General features: G+C 44.0%; 1 pseudogene; it reads left to right on the top strand.

Moving 5' to 3' along the window:
• Positions 1–12,424: 12,424 nt before the first annotated feature.
• Positions 12,425–13,260, top strand: LOC133256531 (thioredoxin-dependent peroxide reductase, mitochondrial-like; annotated as a pseudogene).
• Positions 13,261–16,478: the final 3,218 nt, after the last annotated feature.

Genomic DNA, 16,478 nt, shown 5'->3' with positions numbered 1-16,478 from the left:
CAGAAGAAATATCATTGTATTGACCTGAAGTTATTTGGACTCTGGATCTAGATATACAAAATTTAAAAAATAGAATCATACCAACATTAATACACCTCAAGAGCATTTTCAGGAGCAAATTTCATTAAGCTAAGTTAATGAATCAATTTTCTAGATCAATTTTCTATACAGTGCTGTTAGTCTTGGTTGCTTAGTCATGTCCCACTCAATGTGACCCCATGTCAGGCTTCTCTGTCCATGGAATTCTTCAGGCAAGAATATTGGAGTGGGTTGCCACTTCCTTCTCCAGGAGATCTTCCTGACCCAGGGATTGAACCTGCATTTCCTCTGTCTCCTGCTTTGGCAGGTGGGTTCTTTACCACTATCACCTGAAAACTGGGTTCACCTCTGTAGGTGTCAGGCCAAGACACAACCAAGCCAAAGATGGGCAGAAGGAAGGATTTATTATTCACAGCAAGTAAGGAGAACTTACTTGTTGTGGGATCTTTCCCAAAGCAGTGTCTCCCAGAACATCTAAATTAGGGAAGTTTTAAGCTAAGGGTGCGTGCATATTCATGACGGTGCTTGAGCAGAGGAGTTTAGCATAGAATTGGGACAAAGGTCGACAGAGTTTAAGCTGTAGTTGACTGAAGTCACAAGTATCAGACAAGGTCAACATCATCATTCCCTCCTCCACTTGGGTGGAGTTGCCTGCAGAACTCAAAGGTAAGTATCAGACTGTGATGTATGTTCTTTCAGGAGGAACTAGGACTCTGTTTTATCACTCAACTATTGTTTCTTGACTGCTTTTCCTTTGCTCCTGCATTCTTTTGTTCCCTTAAAATTGTTAATCAGCAAGACTTGTTCAAGGACAAGCATTAAGGCAAGGATTCAGTTCAGTTGCTCAGTCATGTCCGACTCTTTGCAACCCCATGACTGCAGCACACCAGGCTTCCCTGTCCATCACCAACTCCCAGAGCTTACTCAAACTCATGAGCATAGAGTCAGTGATGCCATTCAACCATCTCATCCTCAGTTGTCCCCTTCTCCTCCTGCCTTCAATCTTTCCCAGCATCAGGGTCTTTTCCTTTGAGTCAATTCTTCACATCACATGGCCAAGGTATTGGAGTTTAAGGCTTCAGCACCAGTCCTTCTAAATAATATTCAGGACTGATTTCCTTTAGGATGGACTGGTTGAATCTCCTTGCAGTCCAAGCGACTCTCAGGAGTCTTCTCGAACACCACAGTTCAAAAGCATCAATTCTTCAGTGCTCAGCTTTCTTTATAGTCCAACTGTCACATCCATACATGACTACTGGGAAAAACCATAGCTTTGACTAGACAGACCTTTGTTGGCAAAACAATGTCTCTGCTTTATAATATACTGTCTAGGTTGGTCATAGCTTGTCTTCCAAGGAGCAAGAGTCTTTTAATTTCATGGCTGCAGTCACCATCTGAAAGTGATTTTGGAGCCCCCCAAAATAAAGTCTCTCACCGTTTCCATTGTTGCCATCGTGGAGAAGCAACAGACAGAACAGGACATGGAACAACAGACTGGTTCCAAATTGGGAAAGAAGTACATCAAGGCTGTATATTGTCACCCTGCTTATTTAACTTATATGCAGATGATATCATGCAAAATGCTGGGCTGGATGAAGCACAAGCTGGAATCAAGATTGCAGGGAGAAATATCAATAACCTCAGATATGCAGATGACACCACCCTTATGACAGAAAACAAAGAAGAACTAAAGAGTCTCTTGATGAAAGTGAAAGAGGAGAGTGAAAAATTTGGCTTAAAACTCAACATTCAGAAAACTAAGATCATGGCATCCGGTCCCATCACTTCTTGGCAAATAGATGGGGAAACAATGGAAACAGTGAGAGGCCAGGATTAGATCATGAAATGCCTTAGGCCAAAAATGGCTTTTCTTCTGTCAAGAAAGCCATGTGTGGTTCTCTTTCACAGGGGCCCTCACCCCTATCTGCTTACAGTGCTGCCAGCACAGCTGACATAAGAGGATAGGAATCTAGCAGCCACTGTAAAACTACATCTGCAGGAGTTTATTCTTTTGTCCCTGGTGCTGGATGGAGGATGTCTCTGCCTTGCTTCAAAATCTCTTGCAGTTTGATCCATTGGCAGAACCTGAACCTTAATAATATCCTTGCTGGCAAAGGAATCTGGGAAACAGCTCTCAGGTTTGAGTCTACAGTGTACTTAAGAGGCTAGAAGTGGGAGGGAATGGATGCTGGTTGCCTTTAAACAATATCCAGCTTTGCAGAGGAGTTGTGATGGTTCATTTCATGTGTCAACTTCTCTGGGTCGTGTGTCACCCTTGTCTTTATATTCGGTTGTTGTTTGGTTTCTAGGTCATGTCCAACTTTTCTTGCAAGCCCGTGGACTGTAACCTTCCAGGTTCCTCTGTCCATGGGATTTCCCAGACAAGAATACTGGAGTGGGTTGCCATTTCCTTCTCCAGGGTATCTTCCTGACTCCAAGATTGAAACCGCATCTCCTGCATTGCAGGCAGACTCTTTATCAATGAGCCACAAGGCAAGCTCTACATCTCTGTACATAATGAATATGTTTGTTCTGTTTCTCTGCAGAACCCTAACTAATAAAAGAGTCAAAGCACCTTGTGTCCTGAGAAGAGTCTTAAAGAGGTTAACTTGAATCCCATCGTGTGAGTCACTGGAAATGCAAAGCTGGGTAGGGACAGCACCTCCCCTTCCAGAGCTCACAGGATGGAGGGGACACACACAGAGACAGTTTCCTCTGTTGGAAGAGTGTGCAGTTTCCTCAGTTCAATCTCATTGCAGCAAAGATTTGAAATGACAGATCAGTGTTACAGCTTGGTTACAGCTCAGAGTTTTATTTGGTAAATAGAGGATAGTACACCCCCAAGGCATGAGGGCAGGCTGACCCTGGAGGAGAGACCTCACCTCATCTTGTCTCCTTTATACTTTTTGTCTCCTCCCCCCACCCCAGCTTGCCCTATGCAAATTAGGGCTTGCCTCCATCATCAGTCAGGAAGGGTGCATGTTTGTTTCACCTGAGGTTCCCGCTCAGGTCCACGGATTTTTCCTTTGTTCCCCTTTCTCGTGCTTTATCTCATTCTTTGTCTTTTAGCTGCTGCCAATTTGGACTCCTTTTTCTATTCTAACTACCTAACACCCTTAAAGTATGGCCATGTTTGCAAAGAAAACTAAACTCACAGTGAAGTAGTAGGGGAGGAATGATTCACACGGCCCGGAGAGCTGGAGTCAAGAAAAGGTTTGAGGATCAATAATCTTTATTTTTGGTGTTGAAAGGTGGCTGCAGTGACTTCCCTGGTAGTCCAGTGGCTAAGATTCTGAGTTCCCAATGCAGGGAGTCTGGTTTGATCCCTAGTCAGGGAACTAGATCTCACATGCTGCAACTACGAATTCACAAGTCATGACTATAGATCCTATGTGCCACCAAGTAAGACCCAGCACAGCCAAACAAATTTAAAAAAATATTTTTTTAAAAAAGGTGACTGCAAAACTAATACAATTATGTAAAGTTTAAAAATAAAATAAAATTTAAAATAAATAAATAAATAAATAAATAAAAAAGGTGACTACGTTCACATGGTGGGGAAAACCAGGAACCGTTCAGAAGAGAAAACAGCCTAAACAAGGCCTGGCAATACTTTCTGCATTTGGAAACACCTGTGGCTCTGAGTACAGGGGTACCTTGTTTTATTCCACTTTGTAGATATCTTTTTTTTTTTTTTTAATGGAAGGTTTGTGATGACCCTGTGTTGAGCAAGTCTATTGGCACCATTTTTATAACAGCATTTTGTCACTTTGGATCTATATCATGTTTTGGTAATTCTCACAGTATTTCTAACACTTTTTTAGGTTTTCCTGGTGGCTCAGATAGTAAAGAATCTGCCTCCAATATGAGAGACCTGGATTCAAAACCTGGGTTTAGAAGATCTCCTGGGAAGGGAATGGCTACCCACTCCAGTGTTCTTGCCTGGAAAATTTCATGGACAGAGAGGAGCCTAGGGGTGGCACAGTCCTTGGGGTTGCAAAGAATTGGACAAGACTGGGCGATTAACACTTTCACTTTCAAACTTTTTCATTGTTATTACATTTGTGAGGATGATCTGTGATATTGATCTTTGATGTGACTATTGTAATTGTTTTGAAGCCATGAACCATGCTTATATAAGGAGTGAACTTAATGGATGGATGTTGTGTGTGTGTGTGTGTGTGTGTGTGTGTTCTGACTGTTCCATTGGCCGGTCATTGTCCCTTTCTCTCCCTCTCTCTGGGCCTTTCTGTTCCCTGAGACACAACAGTATTGAAATTAGGCCAATTCATAACCCTTTAAAGGCCTTTAAGTTTTCAAGTGAAAGGAAGAGTCATACATCTCTCACTTCAAAGCAAAAGCTAGCAATGACTAAGCTTAGTGAGGAAGATATGTTGAAAGCCATGATAGTCCAAAAGCTAGGCCTCATGGGCCAAAGAAAAAGTTATCGAAGGAGATGAAAAGCATTGCTCTAGTGAACACACAAATGATAAGAAAGTAAAACAGCCTTATTGCTGATGTGGAAGAAGTTTTAGTGGTCTGGATAGAAGATCAAACCAGCTCTAACATTCCCTTAAGTCAAGGCCTAATCCAGAGCAAGGCCCTATTGCTCTTCAGTTCTGTGAAGGCCGAGAGTGGTGAGGAAGCTGCAGAGGAAAAGTGTGAAACTAGCAGAGGTTGGTCCATGAGGTTTAAGGAGAGATGACATCTCTGTAGTGTAAAAGTACAAAGTGAAGCAACCAGTGCTGATGTAGAAGCTGCAGCCAGTTATCCATAAGATCTAGCTCAGATCATTAATGAAGGTGGCTATGCTAAACAACAGGTACTCCGTGTAGATGAAACAGCCTTCTGTTGGAAGAAGATGCCATCTAAGACTTTCATAGCTAGAGAGCAGTCAATGAGCTAGAGAGTCAATGCCTGGCTTCAATGCTTCAAAGGGGCTAACTCTCTTATTAGGGAATAATGCAGGTGGGAATAATGAGGCTAATGCTCATTTATTGATTTCCCAAAATCCTAGGGCCCTTAATAATTATGCTAAATCTGCTCTGCTTGTGCTTTATAAATAGAACAAAACCTAAATAGAACAACACTCAGACAGTACATCTGTTTGAAACATGGTTTATTGAATATTTTAAGCCCACTGTTGAGATCTACTGCTAAGAAAAAAAAAAAAAAGATTCCTTTCAAAATATTCCGGCTCATTGACAATGTACCTGATCAGCCAAGAGCTCTTCTGGAAATGCATAATGAGATAAATTTTGTTTTCCTACCTGCTAATACAACATCCACTCTGCAAGGAGTTATTTCTACTTCTGAGTCTTATTAGTTAGGAAATACATTTCATAATGCTGTGGATGCCAGAGATAGTGATGGATCTGGGCAGAATCATTGGAAAACCTATTGGACCTGGAGAAGGTAATGGCAACCACTCCAGTATTCTTGCCTGGGAATTCCTACAGACAGAGGAGCCTGGTGGGCTATAATCCATGGGGTCACAAAGAGTTGGACATGACTTAGCAACTAAACAACAATAGCAATATATATTATTTTATTCATGTGGAATAAATTCTTAAAACCAGAGTTGATGGGTTAAGGAGCCTATGTATTGGTTATTTTGGTAGATATTATAAAATTTATTCTCCATTTGAAGTTGTTTATTTTTGGCATTTTGATAGAGGAAAATACATGTTGGTGCTTTTTCTCTTATCATAAATATTTTAATCTTTATCTTATTATGGATGAGTTGAATATATATTAATATGTTTAAGAGAAAAAAAAAAGCCTACTGGAAAGGATGAACTGTTCTTGACTCTATTAAGAACATTTGTGATTCGTGGGAAGAGGTCAAAATATCAACACGAATAGGAGTTTGGAAGAAGTTGATTCCAATCCTTACAGATGACTTTGAGGGATTCAAGACTTCAGTGGAGGAAGTAACTGCAGCTGTGATGAAAATACTAAGAGAATTAGAAGTGGAAACTGAAGATGTGACTAAATTGCTGCAATCTCATAATAACACTTGAACAGATGAGGAACTGCTTCTAGGAAATGAGAAAAGAAAGTGGTTTCTTGAGATGGAATCTACTCCCAATGAAGATGCTGTGAAGACTGTTGAAATGATAACAAAGGATTTGGAATATTACATGAACTTATTGATGAAAAAGTGGCAGGGTTTCTGAGGACTGACTTCAACTTTCAGAGAAGTTCTCCTGTGGGTAAAACACTATTGGAAAGCAATGCATGCTACAGAGAAATCATTCATGAAAATAAGAGTCAATTGATGTGGCAAATTCATTGTTGTCTTATTTTAAGATGTCACAGCCACCCTAGCCTTCAGCAACCACCATCCTGATCAGTTAGCAGCCACCAACATCAAGACAAGACCCTCCACCAGCAAAAAAAATTATGATTTGTTGAAGGCTCAGATGATGGTTAACATTTTATAGCAATAAAGATTTTTTCAATTGAGGTACGTATCTTAGTTTTTAGACATAATGCTTTTGTACACATCATACAACAGTCTACTAACAGAACTTTAAAAAATTATTTTTGGCTGTGCTGAGTCTTCACTGCTGTGCGGGCTTTTCTCTAGCTTCAGCGAGTGGAGGCTACTCTCTAGTTGCAGTGCTAGGGTTTCTCATTGTGGTGGCTTCTCTTGTTGCAGAGCATGAGCTCCAGGGCACGCGGGCTGCACTAGTTCTGGCACGTGGGCTCCGTAGTTGTGGTTCCCCGGCTCTAGAGCGCAGGCTCAGTAGTTGCGGCGCACGGGCTTAGCTGCTCCGAGGCATGTGGGGTCTTCCTGGATCAGGGATTGAAGCCGTGTCTCCTGCATTGCCAGGCGGATTCTTTACCAATAAGAACAGGGAAAGTGTGTTAGTCACTCAGTAGTATCCTCTTTGCAACCGCATGGACTGTGGCCCACCAGGCTCCTCTGTCCATGGAATTCTCTAGGCAAGAATACTGGAGCTATTCCCTTCTCCAGGGGTACAACCTGCGTCTCCTGCATTACAGGCAGATTCTTTACATCTGAGCCACCAGGGAAGCAGAAACCCAACGTAACTTTGAAATGCACTGGGAAACCAAAAAATCCGTGGGACTTGCTTGATTACAATATCCGTTTTATTGAGGTGGTCTCAGAGGTGTGTCTGTAGTCATGGCCTTAGGTGCTCAGGTGCTGTGTGGTCGGAAAAGATGCAGCATAGTAGGCAGGCCAGATGGCGACTGACGAGTGTCCCTGTCAACCACCAGCAGTGGAAGGGAGCGGGAGAGTGGCACGAGGGGACCTTTTGGAACTCAGTAATGTAGGGCTTGGGGAGCAGTGCTGGGCTCAGGAAACAGGCTGAAGAGAATCTTCTAAGCCAGGATCTCCAGGGAAATGACTTCACAGGGTTGACTCCAGTATCTTCCTCCCTGACAGACATTCAGTCTTTTAGTGTAGTTAATCCATCTCCTAATACCACTTTCTGCTTATTGCCTCTCATATTCTAAACTTCCAACAAGTAAATCATTTTCTCATTTTCCAGTTCCAAATCCATCCACCAAATTAGCAGTTCCTTGGGTGTGGCTGTCCCAGCTGGCACAACACTGAAACATGGGTTGAATTTTTTTTCCATGGATCATTTATAGCTCTGAGCAGATCCTATAGGTGACCAGGCCCTGACCCTGGCTGGCCCAAAGTCCCCACTGATTTCACGTGACCAGACGTTCAAAAATTCTGAAGAAAAACAGGCTTAATTGTAACTGAAAAATGAAGGTAAAACAGATCATTCAAGGTGATGACTGCAGAGAACAGAGCCCACTAAGGCCATTCACCATCAAAAACCCTGGGAGGTTGGTATAATTATGCCCATTTTACAGATGACACATCTGAGTCCTACTTAGGTAGAAAGTGGTCTAACCCTCCTTTGCTTCCAAGTCTAATGCTCTTCCCAGTAATCTACATGGCAACCCCCACATGTAGTAGCTCTTGTTCCCTGTCTTCTTTGATGCTTATTCTTGGAAGAAAATCCAAATAGGGACACTTTTGATGGTGACCAGGGCTTCCCTGATGGCTCAGCTGGTAAAGAATCCACCTGCAATGCGGGAGGTCTAGGTTCGATCCCTGGGTTGGGGAGATCCCCTGGAGAAGGGAATGGCTACCCACTCCAGTATTCTGGCCTAGAGAATTTCATGGACTGTACAGTCCATGGGGTTGCAAAGAGTCAGACATGACTGAGCGACTTTCACGTTCACTTTTGATGGTGACAGATAGTAAAACGTCAGGACAGTAGATGTAAACCTGTCTCAGCCCAACTGGGCTGTAAGGTCACTCTATAGTAAGCAGAGTTTGATATGCATGGGGGGAAGAAAGATGCGTGCATGTCAATTACCTGAAAAAGGTATGAGACGATTTGTCCTCGGAACAACCTGGGGAGAGGATACAGACGAGCTCCAGACACCCCAGGGAAGGCCCCCCTGCATCACATACTGCTTCCAAACAAGTGGTTCGAGATCATGTATGGAAAGATTCCGCCAGGATGCCAAGCTTCCTGCCCGGCAGCCCCCTCCCTCACTCAGATTGCTTCTTCTCCTTGCTGTAATCTCCATTAATATTCTGGTCTGAACTGCGTCCTGAAAGGAGGCAGCAGGAAGCTCTGCCTGGATTAGCCAGGCAGAGTGAGACTCTCAGGGGACAAAAGACATCCAAATCTCACAGGTGTGGGCTGAATCCCAAGTCTGCTTGGCAGGAGCAGAGCTCCAGAGGTTTCCAGGGATACCTACATCCTCTCTCTCTCTCTCTCTCTCTCACACACACACACATACACAGTCACACACTCAAGCACAAAATTTTCCCTTTAAGTTTGAGAAGTCAGTTGCACAAGAACTTAATGGAGAATATCAAACCTCATTGGAAAACACATGGAGGGTCCCACCTCATTCCTTGTATAACCTGAGCTGTCTGGGTGATATGTTTGCTAAAAACAGTAATTCCAGGACTTCCCTGGTGGTCAAATGGTTAAGAATCCACCTTCCAACGCAGTGGATATAGGTTCGGTCCCTGGCCTGGGGAATTAAGATCCTGTAGGCTGCCGGGCATCTAAGTCTGTTCTCTGGATCCCAGGTGCCAAAACTAGAGAGCCTGAGTGCTACAACTAGAGCACCACAATGAAGAGCCATGGGCTGCTACTAAGGCTGGATGCAGCCACATTAAAAAATAAAAAACAAACAAAACCCCCCCCAAAAAACCCCAAACAGTAGTGCCATCAAAGGAACCGTCCTAAGATTTGGCATCATGAAACCTAGGTTAGGTTTCTGTCTTTGATGCCTTTATCTGCGTCAGTCTGAGAAAGTTAGCTTAGTTCTCTGAGATGCAGTTTCATCATTTATAAAACGAGAAAAATATTCAGTTCACTGGTTGTTGAAGGATCCACTGGCCACACCTGTAAGAATACATGATAAATTCTAGTATTAACTCATGTGTGTGATGCGATGATGAGGATGATAATGATAAAAGATAGTGATGGGGTATTCCCTGGTAGTCCAGTGGTTAGAACTCCCAGCTTTCACTACTGAGAGCTCAGGTTCAGTTGCTGTTTGGGGAGCAAGACTTCCCTCGTAGCTCAGTTGGTAAACAATCCATCTGCAATGCAGGAGACGCTGGTTTAATTCCTGGGTTGGGAAGATCTGCTGGAGAAGGGATAGGCTACCCACTCCAGTATTCTTGGGCTTCCCTGTGGCTCAGCTGGTAAAGAATCTGCCTGTAATGCGAGAGATCTGGGTTCGATCCCTGTTGGGAAGATCCCCTGGAGAAGGGAAAGGCTACCAACTCCAATATTCTGGACTGGAGAGTTCCATGGACTGTATAGTAGATGGAATCGCAAAGAGTCAGACCTGACTGTGTGACTTTCACTTTCACTTTGGGGAGCTAAGACCCTACAAGCTGAATGGTACAATAGAAAAAAAAAAAAAAAGAGTTGATGACTAAAGATGATGGTGAGGAAGCTGTTGGTGATGATGATAATAAAAGATAATGGTGTTGATGGCAATGATGAAGATGATGATGGAGAGAAAGGTGAAAACGCTAAGGGTTGGGGAACCACTTGAGAGTCGTTTTCAGACAGTTGAAGAAATTTCAGAAGTACAAAGAGTAGGTAAATCTGTTTGACTCCAGATGAACACAAGGGAGGGAAAGCCTATATTTCTTGAGCACTTGCTGTGTTCCAGGGTTGTCAAGAGCTGTCACAGTCTTCCATTGCTTCACCATCACGGTGACTCTGCAAAGTTTCCACATCAGTCTTAGCAAAGGCAAAGTGATTTGCCCAAATTCATACAGGCTAAAAAGCATGGCAGAATCCAGCTTGACTTTGAATTGGTTTTGTAAACTCTTAATCTTTATATTTGGGCTTCCCAGGTAGCAGTAGTGATAAAGAATCCACCTACTAATACAGGAGACATAAGAGGAATGGGTTTGATCCTTGGGTCGGGAAGATCTCCTGGAGGAGAAAATGACAACCCACTCCAGTATTCTTGCCTGGGAAATTCCATGGACAGAGGATCATGGTGGGCTACAGTCAATGGGGTCGCAAAAAGTCAGACGTGACTGAGCAACTGAGCATAATCTTTATATTCATCACTTTCTCATATAAGGAAGACTGTTTTTCATGCCAGCAGAATGAGTATGCTCAAGAGGAATAAGAAAAACATCACTGGAGTATCCAGAAGCTATTACAACATCCACTTAGGAGGGCTATCACCTGGCAGGTTGAGCCAGATCACCTTCTGATGCTGTCAGCTCTGTGACTTTAGAACATAGATGTATGCATATGTCCATAATGCCCTACTGACACTCTGTACTCCCTGGACTGACCGGTTGCTTTCATCTCTTTTGGCAGCATAAGATGATGGTTAAGATCAGAGATTCTGGAGTCACAGAGATCTGGGAGCAGGTCCCAGCTTCATATTGTATAGGCAGATATGGAAAGGCCCAGAGAGGGTATGAGACTTGCCCAAGGATGCATAGTGACTCAGGCAGCAACACCTGGTGCAGAATCCAGGTGTCCATTCATCACTTTCTTCCCTAAGAGCCCAAACCCTCCTTCACTGATGTCAATAGATGCTGTCTGCACTGCCTCTCAAAGGACACACTGACACATTCACCCAGCTCCTCCCTCCTTACCTAACCAGTGGGTTCATGGTCACATGGGTGCCCAGACACCCTATGGATTCCATCTGCTTCAAATAGCTCATCATTGGCTTGGCTCCTTTCTCTGAATCAACCAGAATCCTGGGAAACTGACAAGGGTGCTCCTCTGAAGGCAGACAGTAGTATGTGTGTGTGTGTGTTGCTGAGATTGTGGTGGCAACTGGTCTACCCAGGTGATCTTATTGACATGTCAACCACAGCTGGGCAGAGTAAGTGGGCTGGGGATAATTATCTCTTGTTGACAGATGAAGTCACTGAGGTTCTCTGGGGTTATGTGCCTGTCCCTCCCCTTTGTGGGCCTCGGTTTCTTCCCCTGATCCTAAGGTCTTTTTTCAGCTCTAACAATCGATGCCTTTATAATTTGCCCAAGTTTACAAAACTATTTAGAAGCAAAGTCAAAACTAAGAAAGAAGTCTTGGGTATCCTAGTCCAGAAATCTTTTTAATGCTAATTGTATTAGTTTTGTTGTTGTTTAGTCGGTAAGTCATGTCTGACTCTTTTTGTGACCCTGTGGGTTGTAGCCTGCCAGACTCCTCTGTCCATGGGATTTTCCAAGAATACTGGAGTGGGTTGCCATTTCCTTTTCTGAAAGATCTTCCTGATCCAGGAATCAAACCCATGTCTCCTGCATTGGTAGGTGGATTCTTTACCACTGAGCTGCCTGGGCTTCATTTAGGGCTGCTGTAAAAAAGTCGCAAAATGGACAGCTTAAAATAAGAGAAAGTTATCTTCTCATAGTTCTAAAGGCTAGAAGTTTGAAATCAAGATGTTAGCAGGGCCATGCTCCTTCTTCAACCTCAAGACAAAGGTCCTTCTTGCCTCTTCCAGCTTCTGGACACCTTCCCTCTAGGTTTGTGTCTTCACAAGGGGTTCTCCACCCTGTGTACATCCGTGTCCAAATTTCTCCTTCGCATAAGGACATCTGCCATATTGAATTAGGGTCCATCCAAATGCCCTCATCTTAGATTGATTACATCTACAAAGACCCTATTTCCAAATAATGTCACATTCATGGGTAGTGGGAGTTAGGACTCCAGCATAACTTTGAGGGGACTCAATTCAACCCATGACACTAATCATAGCTCACCTTGAAAAAAAGACTTCCTTTTGCCAGGCTTTTCTACATGGATTATCTCACTTAATATAAAATAGGCATTATTGACACTGAAGATGGTGGCCATGTGGAAAGGTAGCTCTGGGGTTTCGATTGTCAGACATGTGGGTGCCATTCCTTGGGACATTTCTGCTTCTGCAGACCTTATACCACGCTCTTGCTGTCACCCAGCATGCATGCTACTGTAAGGGTACAGCTGTTATCAATGGAGCATTCAAAGAACTAAGCCTTGATGACTTTATATTTTTTTTAATAATTAATCAATTTTTGGCTGTGCTGGGTCTTCATTGCTGCTCGTGAGCTTTCTCTACTTGTAGCAGCAGGGCCTACTGTTCATTTTGGTGCATGAGCTTAGTTGACCAGCAGCAGGTGGAATCTTTCCAGAGCAGGGATTGAACCCATGTCCCCTGCATTTGCAGGCAGATTCCAAATCACTGGACCACCAGGGAAGTCCAAGCCTTGATGACTTTAAGGGGAAATATTTGGTGCTCTTCTATCCTTCAGATTTCACCTTTGTGTGTCCTATAGAAATTACTGCTTTTGGTGACAAAGCCAATGAATTTCATAATGTAGAATCATTGCAGTGTCAGGTAGATTCCCACTTCAGCCACCTGACCCAGATAAATACACTGAGGAAAAATGGTAGTTTGGGCCACATGAACATCATGCTCTTGTCAGATGTGACTAAATAAACTTCCTGAGATTAGGGTGTGCTATTTGTTAGAAGGTCCTGTTCTTGCACTAAGAGGTCTCTTCATAATTGACCCCAGTGGAGTCATCAAGCCTTTGAGTGTCAATGATCTCCCAGTGGGCCCAAGCGTGGGAGAGACCCTAGCTTGGTGAAGGCATTCCAGTTTGTGCAATCCCATTGAGAAGTTTGCCTAGCCAGCTGGACACTGGATTCTCCTATAATCCAACTCCATCTGATTGCCAAGAAATACTTTAAGAAGGTTAATCAGTAGACCATCCCATGTACACCTGTAGCTTGTCACACCAGAAAAGAACTTTAAGCATTTCAAGGAATATTGTTTATAGAAGGCAAAAATCAAATCACACTTGTAGTCACAAATATTACTCTATATGTTCTGTTTTTATAACATGACCTAGGTTTCTTTTGAGGGGGCTTCCCAGGTGGTGCTAGTGGTAAAGAACCCACCTGCCAGTGCAGGAGACATAAGAGATTTGGGTTCCATCCTTGGGTCAGGAAGATCCTTGGGAGAAGGGTATGAGTACCCACTCCAGTATTCTTGCCTGGAGAATCCCATGGACTGAGGAGCCTGGTGGGCTGCAGTCCGTAGGGTTGCAAAGAGTCAGACACAACTGAAGTGACTTAGTGTGCATGCATATAGGTTTTTAAAATGTGGTTATTTATTAAGGCAAGGAGTGCCTTATTGGCAATGTATAGATTTCTGGCTGGTTTCCATAGAATGTGTAGCTCACCTATTTCTTGGATCATGCTTTCCTTGGGAAAAAGAATCAAGTCTTTTTTCTCAACCTTACTTGAACCTTTGTATACTAGAGTGGTACAACTGGTGTGGAATACTTCTGATCAGGGTCTTGACATTTTCTTCCTAAATTTCTTTGTATTAAACTAGATTTCCTTTTAAGATCATAGGTTTAAATTGTTGGCATCAGTGGTCTAATTTAACACTTGAAATGAATGTGTATGTGATTGAAGCAAATGTGAATCATGTTTCTTAAAAAAAAACAAAATGGCAAAGCAACTTAACTGATCATTCATGTTTCTCATTACTGAGATTTACAGTGTATAGAGTTACTTTACTTATTTTGTTAGCTGAGTTGGTATCTACATACATTTCTACTATTGATTAGATGTAATCACAAAGGATTTTTTAAAATTTGAATCATTTATGTGCTTGAATCATTGCAATTACTTCCTTTCCTGAACTGCCCAATGTAAAATATATAATAATTTTTAAAATTACTAAAAAGAAAAAAGAGGTCTTTTCTGGTGGTTCAGTGGTTAAGAATCCACCTGCCGTTGCAGGGGACACGGGTTTGATCCCTGGTCCAGAAGATTCCACGTGCCACGCGGCAACTTAGGCCCTTGTGCTGAAGCTACTGAAGCCTGTGCGCCTAGAGCCTGTGCTCTGAAACAAGAAAAGCCACCACAGTGAGAAGCCCCAGTATCCCAACGAAGAGCAGCCGCCGCTTGCCACAACTAGAGACAGTCCATGTGCAGCAATGAAGACCCATCGAAGCTAGAAATTAATCAATAAATTAACTATTAAAAAGATTTTTAAAAAGAAGTAGTCATTATTATTACTTCCCTTTTATGTGTGAAGAGATGGAGCAGAGAAGCTGAGAGACACGGCCAAGGTCAATAGGTGCTGAGGGGCAGGGCTGGAGCCTGAGCCTGCCTCGGCTGAGGCCCCTGCACTCTCCTCCACCAGGCCAGTTCACCTCTCTGTGTTCTGAGGCCCTGTGGCCCCTGAGCTTGTGGTTTCATGTGGGGGTGGCTGGAGAGAAGGCTGTCTGTGAGGTAAAGAGGACCAAACATGGCGGGCCTCGTAGGTTTGTTTTCTCAGCTGAGAACGCCAACACACAGTGAGTGAGTCGGTATTGAGTCTGGCGTCTACCCCTCCGTCCCCTGAGTGGCTGTGGTTTCCCAGAGCAGCCGTGGCCCGAGGTGAAGTCCCACAGAGGGAGTGAGCATGACGTGAGTCCCAGGGAGACTGGAACCCTGGGAACTTTACCTCGACTTCTGACTTGGGTGCTGGAGGGGGTGTAGAATGCAGGCACAGCTGAGCATCCTAGGGAGGCCCAGCATGAGGGGAGGGGAGGCTGAGGCAGGGCCTGTGGGTTTAGATGGCTCCAGAGTGAGATTCACACCTATGAGCTGTGTGACCTCAGGCAACTCACTTACATCCTTTGGACCTGACTTTCCTCAACTGTTAATGCAGGTCTGAGCTGTCTCTACTTCAGACAGTGGTGAAGACACATGGGGATAATCCACTTTCAGAGCTCAGCCCAGAACCTGGCCCAGAGGAAGTGTAGCTAGCGCCTACACATGGTGGCTGGTATGACAGATTTTGAGGTGTGCCAGGAGATGGGAAAGAAAAAGGAGTATTGATCCATTCAATGAATTTACAGACAAGAAAGTGGCCTTAGTGCATTGAAAACAAACTCAGATTAAATTAAAGTTAAGACTTGGTGCTAACAGGGAGTCAATAGAGAGGGTCCATGGAGAAATGGGATCCTCAGAAGGATTAAAGGAAAGCAGGAGGGAAGACTGGAACAGGTGGGGCCTACAGAGCTCAATGGCTGAGGGTTCTAGAACTTTCTGCCAGCAGCACTGGCCCTGGGTGATGTTCATCTCTTACGGAGACCTTGTCCCAGATGTCTCCTAGGATACCCAAGCTATTCCCTCCCCTTCTCCTTTCCTACAAATCACACAGTATGTCACCACCAACATAAGAACACATGTGCGTGCACACACACATACACACACACCACCTCTCCACGCCACTTTTTGTTTGAAGAACCACCAAGCTTGGATTTTCCCTGAGAAGGGCTTGTCAGTCAAGAAGTGTGTTACCCAGAGCTAATGAGTAACTCAAGAGAGATCAAAAGATAGAAGTGATGCCTTTTATTAAGCTCACAGATTTATTATAAGTGAGTCGGCAGGACCACACAGGCCTCTAGTCCCAGAGCAAGAAAACTGAGTGTGTGTGTGGTCTGCAGCAGTCGAGAGGCAGGGAGACGGCGGTATGAGCCTAATAAAGGCTGTAATTGGCACCTCTTTCCCCTGAAAAACCAAGCAACCACCTTCTCCCATTGCCAGGTTCCCTCCTCATGTGGAGGGGTATACATGGTGAGGGGAGAAAGGTGGGGTGGGGGGATGGTGTTTAGCCAGGGGAGGGGTGGGAGACGGCTAGGCAAGGCTTTGGCTGGGTGGCCGTGGCTCTGAAGACACAGGTAACAGAGCAGGGGTCCTTCTTACTGGGAGACTCTCCAGCGGGCAATCAGGAGGTGAACCCTCCATCCCCCCAGGCTAATCACAGGCATTTAATTCTTACCCTTTTTGTGGAAGGATCATTTCCACAAATTGGTGTCTGGTTCATTATTAGTCCCTGGAGAAGGTAATGGCAATCCACTCCAGTATTCTTGCCTGGAGAATCC

This window comes from Bos javanicus, chromosome 11, assembly GCF_032452875.1.
Source record: "Bos javanicus breed banteng chromosome 11, ARS-OSU_banteng_1.0, whole genome shotgun sequence".
NCBI lineage: Eukaryota > Metazoa > Chordata > Mammalia > Artiodactyla > Bovidae > Bos > Bos javanicus.
This window is presented reverse-complemented; position numbering and strand designations above follow the sequence as displayed.